The sequence below is a fragment of the Sceloporus undulatus genome, chromosome 2 (assembly GCF_019175285.1).
Source record: "Sceloporus undulatus isolate JIND9_A2432 ecotype Alabama chromosome 2, SceUnd_v1.1, whole genome shotgun sequence".
Lineage (NCBI taxonomy): Eukaryota > Metazoa > Chordata > Lepidosauria > Squamata > Phrynosomatidae > Sceloporus > Sceloporus undulatus.
This window is the reverse complement of record NC_056523.1, coordinates 138,627,655-138,638,609: the sequence shown is the minus strand read 5'-3', so window position 1 is coordinate 138,638,609 and position 10,955 is coordinate 138,627,655.

Below are 10,955 nucleotides of genomic sequence, written 5' to 3'. Positions count from 1 at the left end.
GTATTCTGAGCTCACAGGTGTGGAACTCCAATGCTATATAACGCGAATACACATTGACCAATGCGAACTGACCCTACTTCTGTGCCCTGTGTGGAAAGGTCCAGAGTGTGGTCAAGAGAGCAAAAGGGATCAATGAGGAAGAACACAAAGCTAGGGGAGGCTGCAGCCATTTGATTTTGCCTGAGCCTATTGGGAAGGGCAAGACACCATCCCCTCCTCTCCTTTTTTTTCATTTTCCACTCAGTTTTTCAGCAACTCAAATAAGGTGAGGATAAAGGAGGCAATTGGAGAGAAGGAGAGAGAAACTGGGACTTTTTAAAAGCAGCAGGAAAAGTGGGACGATAGAGGATTAATTGGGACTGTCCCTGCTGTATTGGGATGATTGGAGGGCATGAAAGATATTTTGGGGGTAAGAGAAACTCACTTAATCCAAGAAGAGTTAGTGGGACCAGGATTTTTGTACTACAGCTCCATGCCATGACCCAAAACGACCTTTCCTAACCTCTAGCTCTAGAAATCTAAATAAAGGCCTGTTACAGACAGCCAAAATAAAGCTGCTTCGAGTCACAGTGGAGGTATGATGTTTCAATGATGCATGTGTCTTAAGAGTCCAGAAGCCACACCAAAGCCACGCTCCAGTCCTTAGGGCTGGAGCATGGCTTTGGTGCAACTTCTGGACTCTTAGGACGCATGCATCATTGAAACACCATACCTCCACTGTGACTCGAAGCAAAGTCTGTTTTCCTGCTACAGTGGACAAAGTGGCTCAGGGAAGACTGAAGCTGCCAAAGCAATTGTCCTGTACTTGTCCAGGCTGTACCAACGAGGAGAAGGTCCTGGAAAAAAGCAAGTATGTTTTATACTATTGTTAACACCACCACCATCACAAAAATGTTGGGTTTTGTACAGAAGTGGCTTGGTCACTGCTCAGATTTAACTTTTACATTAATGTCTGTGTGTGCCTTCAACTCACCTGTTGACCTGTGGCAACCCCATAAATTTTATAGAATTTTCTTCGAAAAGAAATACTCAGAGGTGGTTTTGCCAATTCCTTCCAATGAAATATGGCCCACAGCACCTGGTATTCATTGGTGATCTCTCATCCAAGTACTAACCAGGGCTGACCCTGCTTAGCTTCCAAGATGCCACAAGATCTCCAACCTTCAGGGCATTTAGGCAGTAGCATTAAACATGCCAGGGTCAAGTAGTGGCTTGAGTAGTGGTTAGAGCATTGACTATGACTTTGCAGGCCATAGGGTTTGAATCCTGGCTCAGCCATGAAAGCCCACTGGGTGACCTTGGGTGAGTCACATTCTCTCAGCCTCAGAGGATGGCAATAGCAAATACCCTCTCAAGAAACTTCCCACAAAAAGAACTCCTTGATAGTTTTGCTTTAGGGTCACCATAAGTTGGAAATGATTTGAAGGCACACAACAACAATGCCACATGATCTGAAAATAATTCCATATGATCCCAGAGAGCTGGATTTCCCAAAACGATGTACAAATTTAACAGTTTCTACACTCCTGGGAAGGGATATAGGATGCCACATATGTTCCTTTCTGTGGTTAGAGTGGGAGACTCATGGACAGAGGAGTGAACTGTTTGTGTAGTCAACCCTTTCTAGAATGTGACAATGAGAGTTGCAACAATCTAATGGGAGGCTGAGGGGCTGTCGGGAAAGACTGACTAAAACAAATAGATTTTCTTAATTGGATTATAGCCATAAACAGTGCCATCACTTAAACGGATTATAGCCATAAACACTGGCAGCACTTTGACAGTGACTGCAAATAGTCCCATTGTCATTTACAGCCATCTGAAGTGCTGCCCATTCTAGAGAGTTTTGGAAATGCAAAGACCATTTTACATGACAGCTCCAGCCATTTTGGAATTTTCTTGCATATTCACCTGAGACAGTGAGTAGACAGGGAAGGGAGCAGTAATTTCCTTGGATTTTGCAACCTATTGTCAGTTCCATTCTTTTTGGAAGCTGTTGGTAGCAATTAATTGGAGTTGTATTAGAACTGGCAGGTTCATATGTAATTTTTCTCTCTCCTAAAATCTGCCATTTGCCTTAGCTTAAATGTCTCGTGTTCACTGATTGTGTTTCCAGGATACATTTTATTTCAAGCAATGGGGAAATGTGGAGGGAGGGGCCCAGTATAGTAGGGAGTAGGGCTGGGTAGTAGGAGTAAGCAGTAAAGGAGTAAGAGGTTTTTACAGGAGTAGGAATAAGGAATAACAAAATAAATTTGTTACTCATCATTCCTGTTATTATATTGCACACGCAAACACCACCCCCCCCTTTATTATATTGCACTGGGGAATGGATTGAGAGGCAAAGAGAGACACTTACACCCAAGCCAGCCTTGCAAACCAACTGGGGCTTTACCCCAGGGCTGGGGAATAGGAGTAAGGAGTAAAGGAGTAAAAGGAGTAGAAGTAACATGAAGAAAAAAATATCTTACTCTGGAGTAGGACTAGGAGTAACCGCAAAATCACCACAACTCCCCAGCCCTGGTAGGGAGTGTTTCCAGGATATATTGTATTTCAAACCTAGTCACTATATCAGGGAGGACCTTAAACTGCAATAGGTTTGATCTCCTGCTAATTTCCAGTCACCTTCAACTCTTTTGTCGTTTTTTTAAATCCAAAGATCACCTTCAACACTTCTAATGGCATGTCAGTGTTCCATAGAGCACTCTGGGGAAGTAGAAGCCTTTCTTAAGAATGCTTCTAAACATCTAAAACACGTAGGAGATTGTCTCCATTTCGAAGAAATGAAGTTACGGCCAATTCGAAATGAACACTATTATGGCAGATTGTTATACAAACTACACAGAAAACACAGCCGCCCATGCCAAACCCAAATGTAAGGGGCTTGGCAGAAAGAATGAATGCATATGTATGTACGTACCCTTGGTTGTAGGTCTAGAATGTCGAATTAGCAGATCCATGCACACGCGCAGTGAGGGCTGAATCGAGTGGTGAACCTTTTTACACTTTCCCATGGTGGCTTGCTTCCCCTGGGGGCTTGCTGCCCCTTGTCTTCCCTGGATTGTGGCCGTCCAACCCGATGGCGCGGCAATGATTGTGCCATGAAAAAGGAGCCTGAAACGAGCTCCTTTTTCACTCTGAGTAACCATTTATGCGCTCCTGGAGTGGTGTGCGGTGACATCCCTTGTGCACAGCGATGTTTTGGATGCGTGCACGAGGCACGTCATTGGCTACGTGCACCATCTGAACGTAAGTGTGCCAAGATGGCGCCCGACTTACATTGGTAGGACGTGGAAATTAATGTGTGACGCGCCGCTCTCTTGGACCTAATTTCGGCCCCAGGCTCAGCACATAGCATCTAGTCTGTGCCGGGCTAAGTTTTTTGTGAACACAAGATAAAGACAAAGTGAAGTAACTTGATTATGTTATGTCAATAAAAGATAGTGATGTGAGACGACAACATTGAGCACTGTAAATGGCTAACCTATATGGTTAGTCTAGCTGAAACATAGATACAAAAAAATAGTATGAGCTGTTTTTTGTATTGTTGAAGTGACAAGATCTCCTGATTTGTGTCTTTGGCTTACAATGCGTCTATTTGAGCACAGAATAGATCATGAGCAAAAATGACACTGTTCCTGTATAAGCTGAAGCAATCTTGAAATGTGCCTCGGGGCGTCCTTGCATATGTTTCTGTAAAACTAATGTATATTATGAAAATGAATGTAATAAGTGTACTGACCTATGCACCTTTAAAGCTAGCTTTGTTACTCTTTCTTCCCTCGTCCCCTCCCACCCCAAACCTTTCTCCCGCCATCACATTCTGACTCAATGCCTTCTGCCAGTACTGTCCACTTGATTCTTCAGTTGTCAGCTTCTTGAGCTGAATGTGTTCCATGACTGGAACGTTTCTCAATCTTTCCTGCTTTAAGTCGTACATTCTCCTGTTCATTTTGTCTTGATACTGTAAAACACGGAACACATGAGGCCTCTTTGGTCTCTTCTTCTATTTCCATGTTCATTCTGATCCAAATGCATATCCATTTGTTTTTCCTCTTTTCCAACAATAGCTTGCATCTACAATGCAGAATTGAGGCAGTTAACACTATTAACGTTAATTGTCATGGTTCAATGCTATGTGAATCCCTGGGATTTTGAGATATTTTAGCTTTGCCCTATCACAGTGCTCTAGTGCACTACAAATCCCAGGTTCAATAGGATGGAGCAATGACAATTAAAGCAGTATGTCAACTGCATTAATTCTGTAATTGTGGTGGCAAGCTATGTCTTCCCGTTCCTTAATCCTGTGTGGCAAAAACTTTGAGTCCACACCCTAGGTCATATCTCACCAAGACTACCACAACCATTTCCTCTCTGTTCTTTCCACTTTGTTTTGTACCTTAGTCTCCTCTTGAAACTGAAAACTTGGCTACAACATTCGTTTAACTTTGCATCGCCTACATTCTGGCTCCATAAATCCTTCCTTCTGGACCTGTTGTAAGTCCTAGTCTTCAAAAATCCTCAGATATCCATATAAGTTTGCCCAAGCCTTTACTCTCAGTTCATCATCTATAAAGTGAGTTGTAATTCATGTTTGCTCCATCACCTGTCACTGACTGGAAATCCCTGCTCTTTCTAGTTGACTGCTCCCATTCTCTCTTGCTTGTGCCTCTGATGGATAGAGTGCTCTCTCTCCAACAGTATGTCTTTGGTATATCATACAGTTCCTTTTCCTCCGCAATTGACATATCCTTTTTTGCGTGGAAGTCCTCCTCTCTCCGCTCCCCCGTCTCTGTCTTCTTCTCTCGCTCGTTATTTGCAGGTTCTTAGCACTCTCAGAAGGTTTGCAATTAGAATATTCCCATCATCCAGACAAACATATGATGACAAGCATAATCAACATTGTCTGTGGAAGAGATTGAGATGTGGTGCTGGAGAAGAGTGCTGAGGATACCATACAGCCAAAAAGACAAACAAAATGAGTCATTGAACAGATCAAGCAAAATCGCCATAGAAGCCAATGATGATGCAAACTGAAGCTGTAATGACTCACTGGGAAAGATGATAATGCCAAGGAAAGTGGAGGGAAGTAGAAGGACAGGAATGATCACACTTCCAGACTTATAGATTCAATCAGAAAGGTTATGGGGCTTAATTTACAGGACCTAAACAGAGCAGTTGAGGCAGTGGGGTCTTGGAGATGTCTTCATCCACAGAGTTCACCATGAATCAAGGTGTCAACTGCAGGATAGTTACAGTAATAAAATGGGAGTGTTTTTTGTAATTGACCATATGTGATGCCTCAACCACTACTCACCAGACCACAACCTTGTAAGCTGTCACTAGTGTCACTGAAAATATCATAATCGGTTTCCAGTTTGCCCTCAGCTCTTCGCATTCCCTTACCTCTCTCTCCTCCCTGGTTAAATAAATCTATAACCATTGCGTAATACCTATTTTTTTCTTTTACTTTGTAAGCAACCCTTGTGCATGAAAGGTACTAAAAAACCATTTACATGTATTTCTAAATTCCTGTATTACTACTATACTTGCAGATGAGGACGTGAAAGGCCTTTGTAGCATTTCCCTTTTGGAATGTTACAAGTGTATGTATTTATCTTTTTTTAATAATGAATATAATTGGTAGGAATAAAAAGGCCAAGTGGCTCTTTATGGATTAATTGTTCCTATAGATGTTTACAGAAGGAAGCTGCTCAAACAGGCCACTTCATTCCCTGTGATTGCACTGAAATGTGTTCTCCTCCTAGGCCTATGCTTTTAATCTGGGCTTGTGATAAAGTGTATCCCACCAGATTACAAAGGACATTGCTTTGTTGCCTTGTCAGTGACAGCGACCAATATACTCATTGAAATACGGTATACTTGCTGTCTTGTCTCTTCCTCTGCACGCACCTTCAGTCTCATGTTCTGACTCATGGCTCATGCCAGGTCCAAAGGCAATTTCTTATTGTTAGTGGGGGGGTTTCTTTTCTGATTGGTCACAATGACGTTTCTTGTGATGCATCTGCCTTAGCTACCGAAACAAAACTACGTTCACACAGGTGTTGGCAATAGAGAGAGCAAAATCAGTATTACTTTTCAGGAGTTCGCTGGCATATAATTGTCTTGCACTTGTGGTGTTTTTGTCTAGCAGTGGAAGTACTGGAGGCTGTGCAAACTGATGTTCATTTGCAGATTTTGACATAAGTTACAAATTATTAACCTTGATTGCTATCTGGTTGGTTTAATCAGAATGATGGAGATTTACAGTATATAGTTCAACTAAGCCAACCCTCAATCTACTACTATTAACTACTGTGTAATGAGGTTTACACATGATTTTTAAAATAAGTAATTGTAACCAACAATATCAAAGTTATTCATATGTACAGAGTAAGTTTCCTAGTAAACTTCTGCAAAGGGCATTTTAAAACCATTTTAGAGGCCTTGTATGGGGGGAGGGGTTAAAGTTTTATGCCATTCTTGTATCCTACCATGACCAGTCAACACAGGTTTCTCTGGGATTTTTTTTTAATGCTGCTGGTTAAATCCAATAGATCAAGAGATGCCAGGTTGTAATAAAGCTGGCTGATAGAAGAGTCACCAATCAGGAAGTCTAAGCAAAACTTTATTGCAATTTGCCCTAACAATGAGTAAGATGCTGGAAACTTGGATTCAACAAAGTGCCAGGGTCACACAGTTGATGAACTGATGTGATTGATCAGAGCCCCACATTGGCCTGAAATTGTGTTTTGTTAGTCCCCAATTAAATAGACTCAACTGAATCAAGTAGAATGGCGAGTCAAACATGTGGGGGAAGGTCCCATGTATATGTAATGTAATGATTTGATGGAATAGAATGATGGGATTTGGAAATGGAATGATGGGATGGAATGGATTTACTACTCACAACGTTGCCAAGATACATTAGTTTTCACAACACTTTAAATTCCTATGGCTCAATACAATTGGAAATCTGGAATCTGTTAAGTTTTTGTGAGATAAGTGCCTTTCATGTTCAGCTGGCTCTGGTGCCCTCGTGTTTTGTTTTGTTGTGTTTGTGCTTCATAGTCTCTTTTATCTTATGGAGACCCTAGCATGGGTGTTTCTTTCTTGGGTAAGATTTTTGTTGTCAGAGGAGGGTTTTGCCTTGCATTCTGCCTGAGGCCTGAGAGCATTCTGCCCCTGATGCTGCCCAAGTCAAACCCAACTACAAATTCACCCAGAATACCCTTATGGAAGTTAAAGTGTGTCAAACTTATTGTGTTTGGCAGTGTGATGGCAGCCTAGTCCTGTTCTCTTCAAATGCAAATATCGATTCTGTTTTAAAAGAAAAAGTTAAGCGTGAAGTTGGGTGGTATTCATTTGCATGTTTTTGAGTTTTGTTTTTGGTGTTTTTGAAGACTGGTATGCCAAAACCTTGTTTTACTTTAAGTTTTTTCTTCTTTCTTGTTGAAGTTGTCAGAGTTTGTGGTTCAATGGCTTCCCTTGTGCATCAGAACATTGTAACTGGTACTGATCCCTAATCAACAGTCATTGGTGAGTGGCAAACATGTGATAGCACCCAAGTCATAGCTAGCAGCTTTGGAAGCATGAAAAAAAAAGATTATTTAAATGGGTGACATCTTTTCATAGCAGTGTATGGCGTATGTTTTTCAGATAAAATGACAATAGTCTTGTATCAGCTATCAATCTTTCTCCTTTTACCCTGAATTGTCTTTTAGAACTTAACATAGCTTTTCCTGGAAAGAAAAGAAAAAAGCAGGCATTGTTTGCATTCAACAATTGTGAACAAACCCTATGTTGCATTTACATTTCTGGAGATTTTATTCATGCATTGCACTGCAACCACAGAATGGGAAGAAAAACAATTATCGTCCAGTAACTGAATGTTTAAGGTAGAACTAGTCATAGAGTCCCATCCTCCCACATACAGATGAGCTTGTTTTTGCATTATGACAGGGCTCTGTATATTGGCAAGCACATTTATGTGGACTGCCCAGATTTATGGCACACAGAAATCACCACAACCTCTAGCATACATATATGTACTGTATAATAATGCAGAAAAATTTTGCATCTGCGATGTCTCATACGCTGTTGGTCATTTCATCCATATTCCAATCCATGGTGGTTGGGGGGATAGTATTTTCAATTCAATCTACATCAGAGTCAGAATTTCAGAAGAAATAGAACAGAAAACTCCGTAATCAGCAGCTTCTTTCAAAGAATTAGGCAATACCAAAAGTAAACTCTGAGTTGGCACTGGCAACCCCATGGCTAGGAGACTGCCACTGGTCCTGGGATATAAGGTGTACTTTGGCGGTTGCGGGTACAGACCGCCGCTGTTGCAGCGGTTCTGCGCAGCGCCAGAAGGGTCCCCGCGGGGGGAGCCGGAGCCTTCACACGCAAACGGCCCGACCTCCCGCGCGGAACCGAAAAAAGAATGCTCCAAAATGGAGCTTATTTTTGGCGTCGAGTTTGGCGACGTATCGAGGCGCCAGGGGCGCGCTCGCTACTGTCAGCAGCGGCGCGACGCCGTCTGACGCTAAGCGTGCGCTACGCAAAGATGAGGCGCCATGTAAGAAGGGCGCCGTCCATCTTGTAACGGACGGAGTCCCGTAATTGGACCATGGGCGTCTGAAAGAGACGCCCCTTTTTTAAATTGGGACGTCCTCCGTACGATCCCAAAGGGCCGTCTGATGAAAGAGCCCCTTTGAAAGCATAGAACACATACACTTTTGCGCATGACGATGGTGGACAGGTGTAAACACAACAACAAAAACCAGACTATAAGGAGGGTGATAACATAAGAGTACAAATTATCCAGTAAGCATTGGTGCGCTTGTCAATGAGATTTTTTTAAAAAGAGTGGGACAGGAAACAGCTGAAGCAGCAATGATGTGAACCAGATGATCGATCACAGTAAATGGACAAAATTGTACTCTTTAAGTACAGCAAAACAAATGTAGCCATGAAAAAATGTGTTTGACTAAAGCAGAGGTAGAATAACCACAATCCTAAATAGAAGGAGGGAGAAGAGGAATGGGAAGGGTCACAGTCCCTGATGATATCATTCCTCTGCTACCTTCTACCCAGCTAAGAGACTGAATGCATAAAGTCCAACTGTGACAGTTTGTTGAAGGGCAGCACTATTAATCTTTTGTCCATCTTACTTTCCAGCTGCTTTTAAATGTTCCAATTTCATCACCACTTCTTACTTTCCCATCTTTCTTCTCCTTGTTGTCCTCAGGCAAGCTTAACTTCAAACTGCGTTCAAAGTGTGAAAGTAGTTTGCACTCAACTCCATGTGGGAATGTGGTCATGGTTTTACTATGTGAAATTTTGGTAATACGTGTAATGTAGTTGGGAATGTGTTGTTCTGGGAGATCGACGTCAGATTTTGTCTTTTTTAATTTACTCGTAACTCTCCTGAGGACAGAAAACTGGCCCATATGAATGGCTGTCTTGTTAAAAATTCCTGGCTCGCCTTGGGAAGATGAGATATCCTCAAGCAATTCAAGATCCACCTTTGGGGAATCTTAGCTCATAAGGATTTGTTCACTGTGGGTTTGACAAGAGATAACGCGGTTTGGCCCCCTGTCCTGGGTGGGGGGGCTTCTCGCTTCATATCCATCTTGGTGCTCATTTGAGTGCTAGTTAATATGCAATAATCACATCCTTCTTACTTGACAGTGTCAATTCCTGTGCTGATGACAGAGGCAGTTCTCTTGCATTAGTGCCCATTTTGTTCAATGAAGCTCTGATTGGTCTCCGCAGTATTATGGAAACAACAAATAAAACACTGAAATCACTTTTAAAGAAACACTTTTAAGGATGAACTGGAATGAGCAGAGGAACCACGTCGCTAATTGGAAAAGACTTTGCACTCATTAACAGCATCAAAAATGAAATCCACATTTAAAGGTGTAAAATAAACAATCAACAAACTGAAGTATTGCACCTTGACGTTTAAGAAACAAGATAAGGACACTGACTGAAATGAATGACAGTAAAGAGGTGGAAATGAAGCAGAGGAGAAAAGCAAACATGTCCATAGACATGATATGAGCAAAACCAACCCCCTTTTGTGTGAAAGGTTTAACTGAATATACCCCCCCCCCGGCACCTTTCTTGCATCCCAGTTGAAAAATGGTTGTTCTGCCTTGCATGTTTCCAGGTCTGGAGATACTGGCTGCTAGCTATACCTGTCCGGGTTTAGGTATTTAGTTACAGTAATCAACTTAGTAAAGGGGAATTCTCTGAGAATTTGCAATGTCTTTATTCTCAAGAGGAGAGCAGAGAAACAAAAAAAAAAACATCTGTCAGGACCATTCCAAGCTGACCCCAGCAGTAATGCCCCATTGGTAAAATGTGCCAACATTGTGCTATGGGTCCCTACTATGCATGAGACACTGCATGGATAATATGCCCTGATACAGATGCATTGTAATTCACTAGAAGGCTGTGCTCTATCATGTCTGTGTATCATCATCATAAAGTTATGTCTCGTTGGCCTCTGATCGGGTCTTGGCCTATGTTTGCTCATGCTGCTATGGGGCAATGGGCATACACTTGTCCAAATCTCTGCTGCCAAATAAGACAAAGCCCAAAGGCAGAGAGCTTGTGGAGTGGCAATATAGTTACACCACAATCAAGTCTCATGCTGAGAGGTCATTTTAATGCCAGAATTTTCCCCAAAGCAGCCTACCATGCTGTGAAGTACTAAAAGCTCTCTGAAGAAGATCTCACGCCCCGCCCCACCTGCCCAAAGAATGACAATCCTCAGAATTCCTTAGAGAAAGGGACAACTGTTTCAAATTTAGGTCAATCCTAGTGCTAACCCAACCAGAGTAGACCCAATGAATCCATGGAACTTGTGCTAATTGCTAACTCCCAGGTTCCAGTTAAATCAGCAGCTCTCCCCTAGTTGTTGGGACCACGAACTTGGGGGG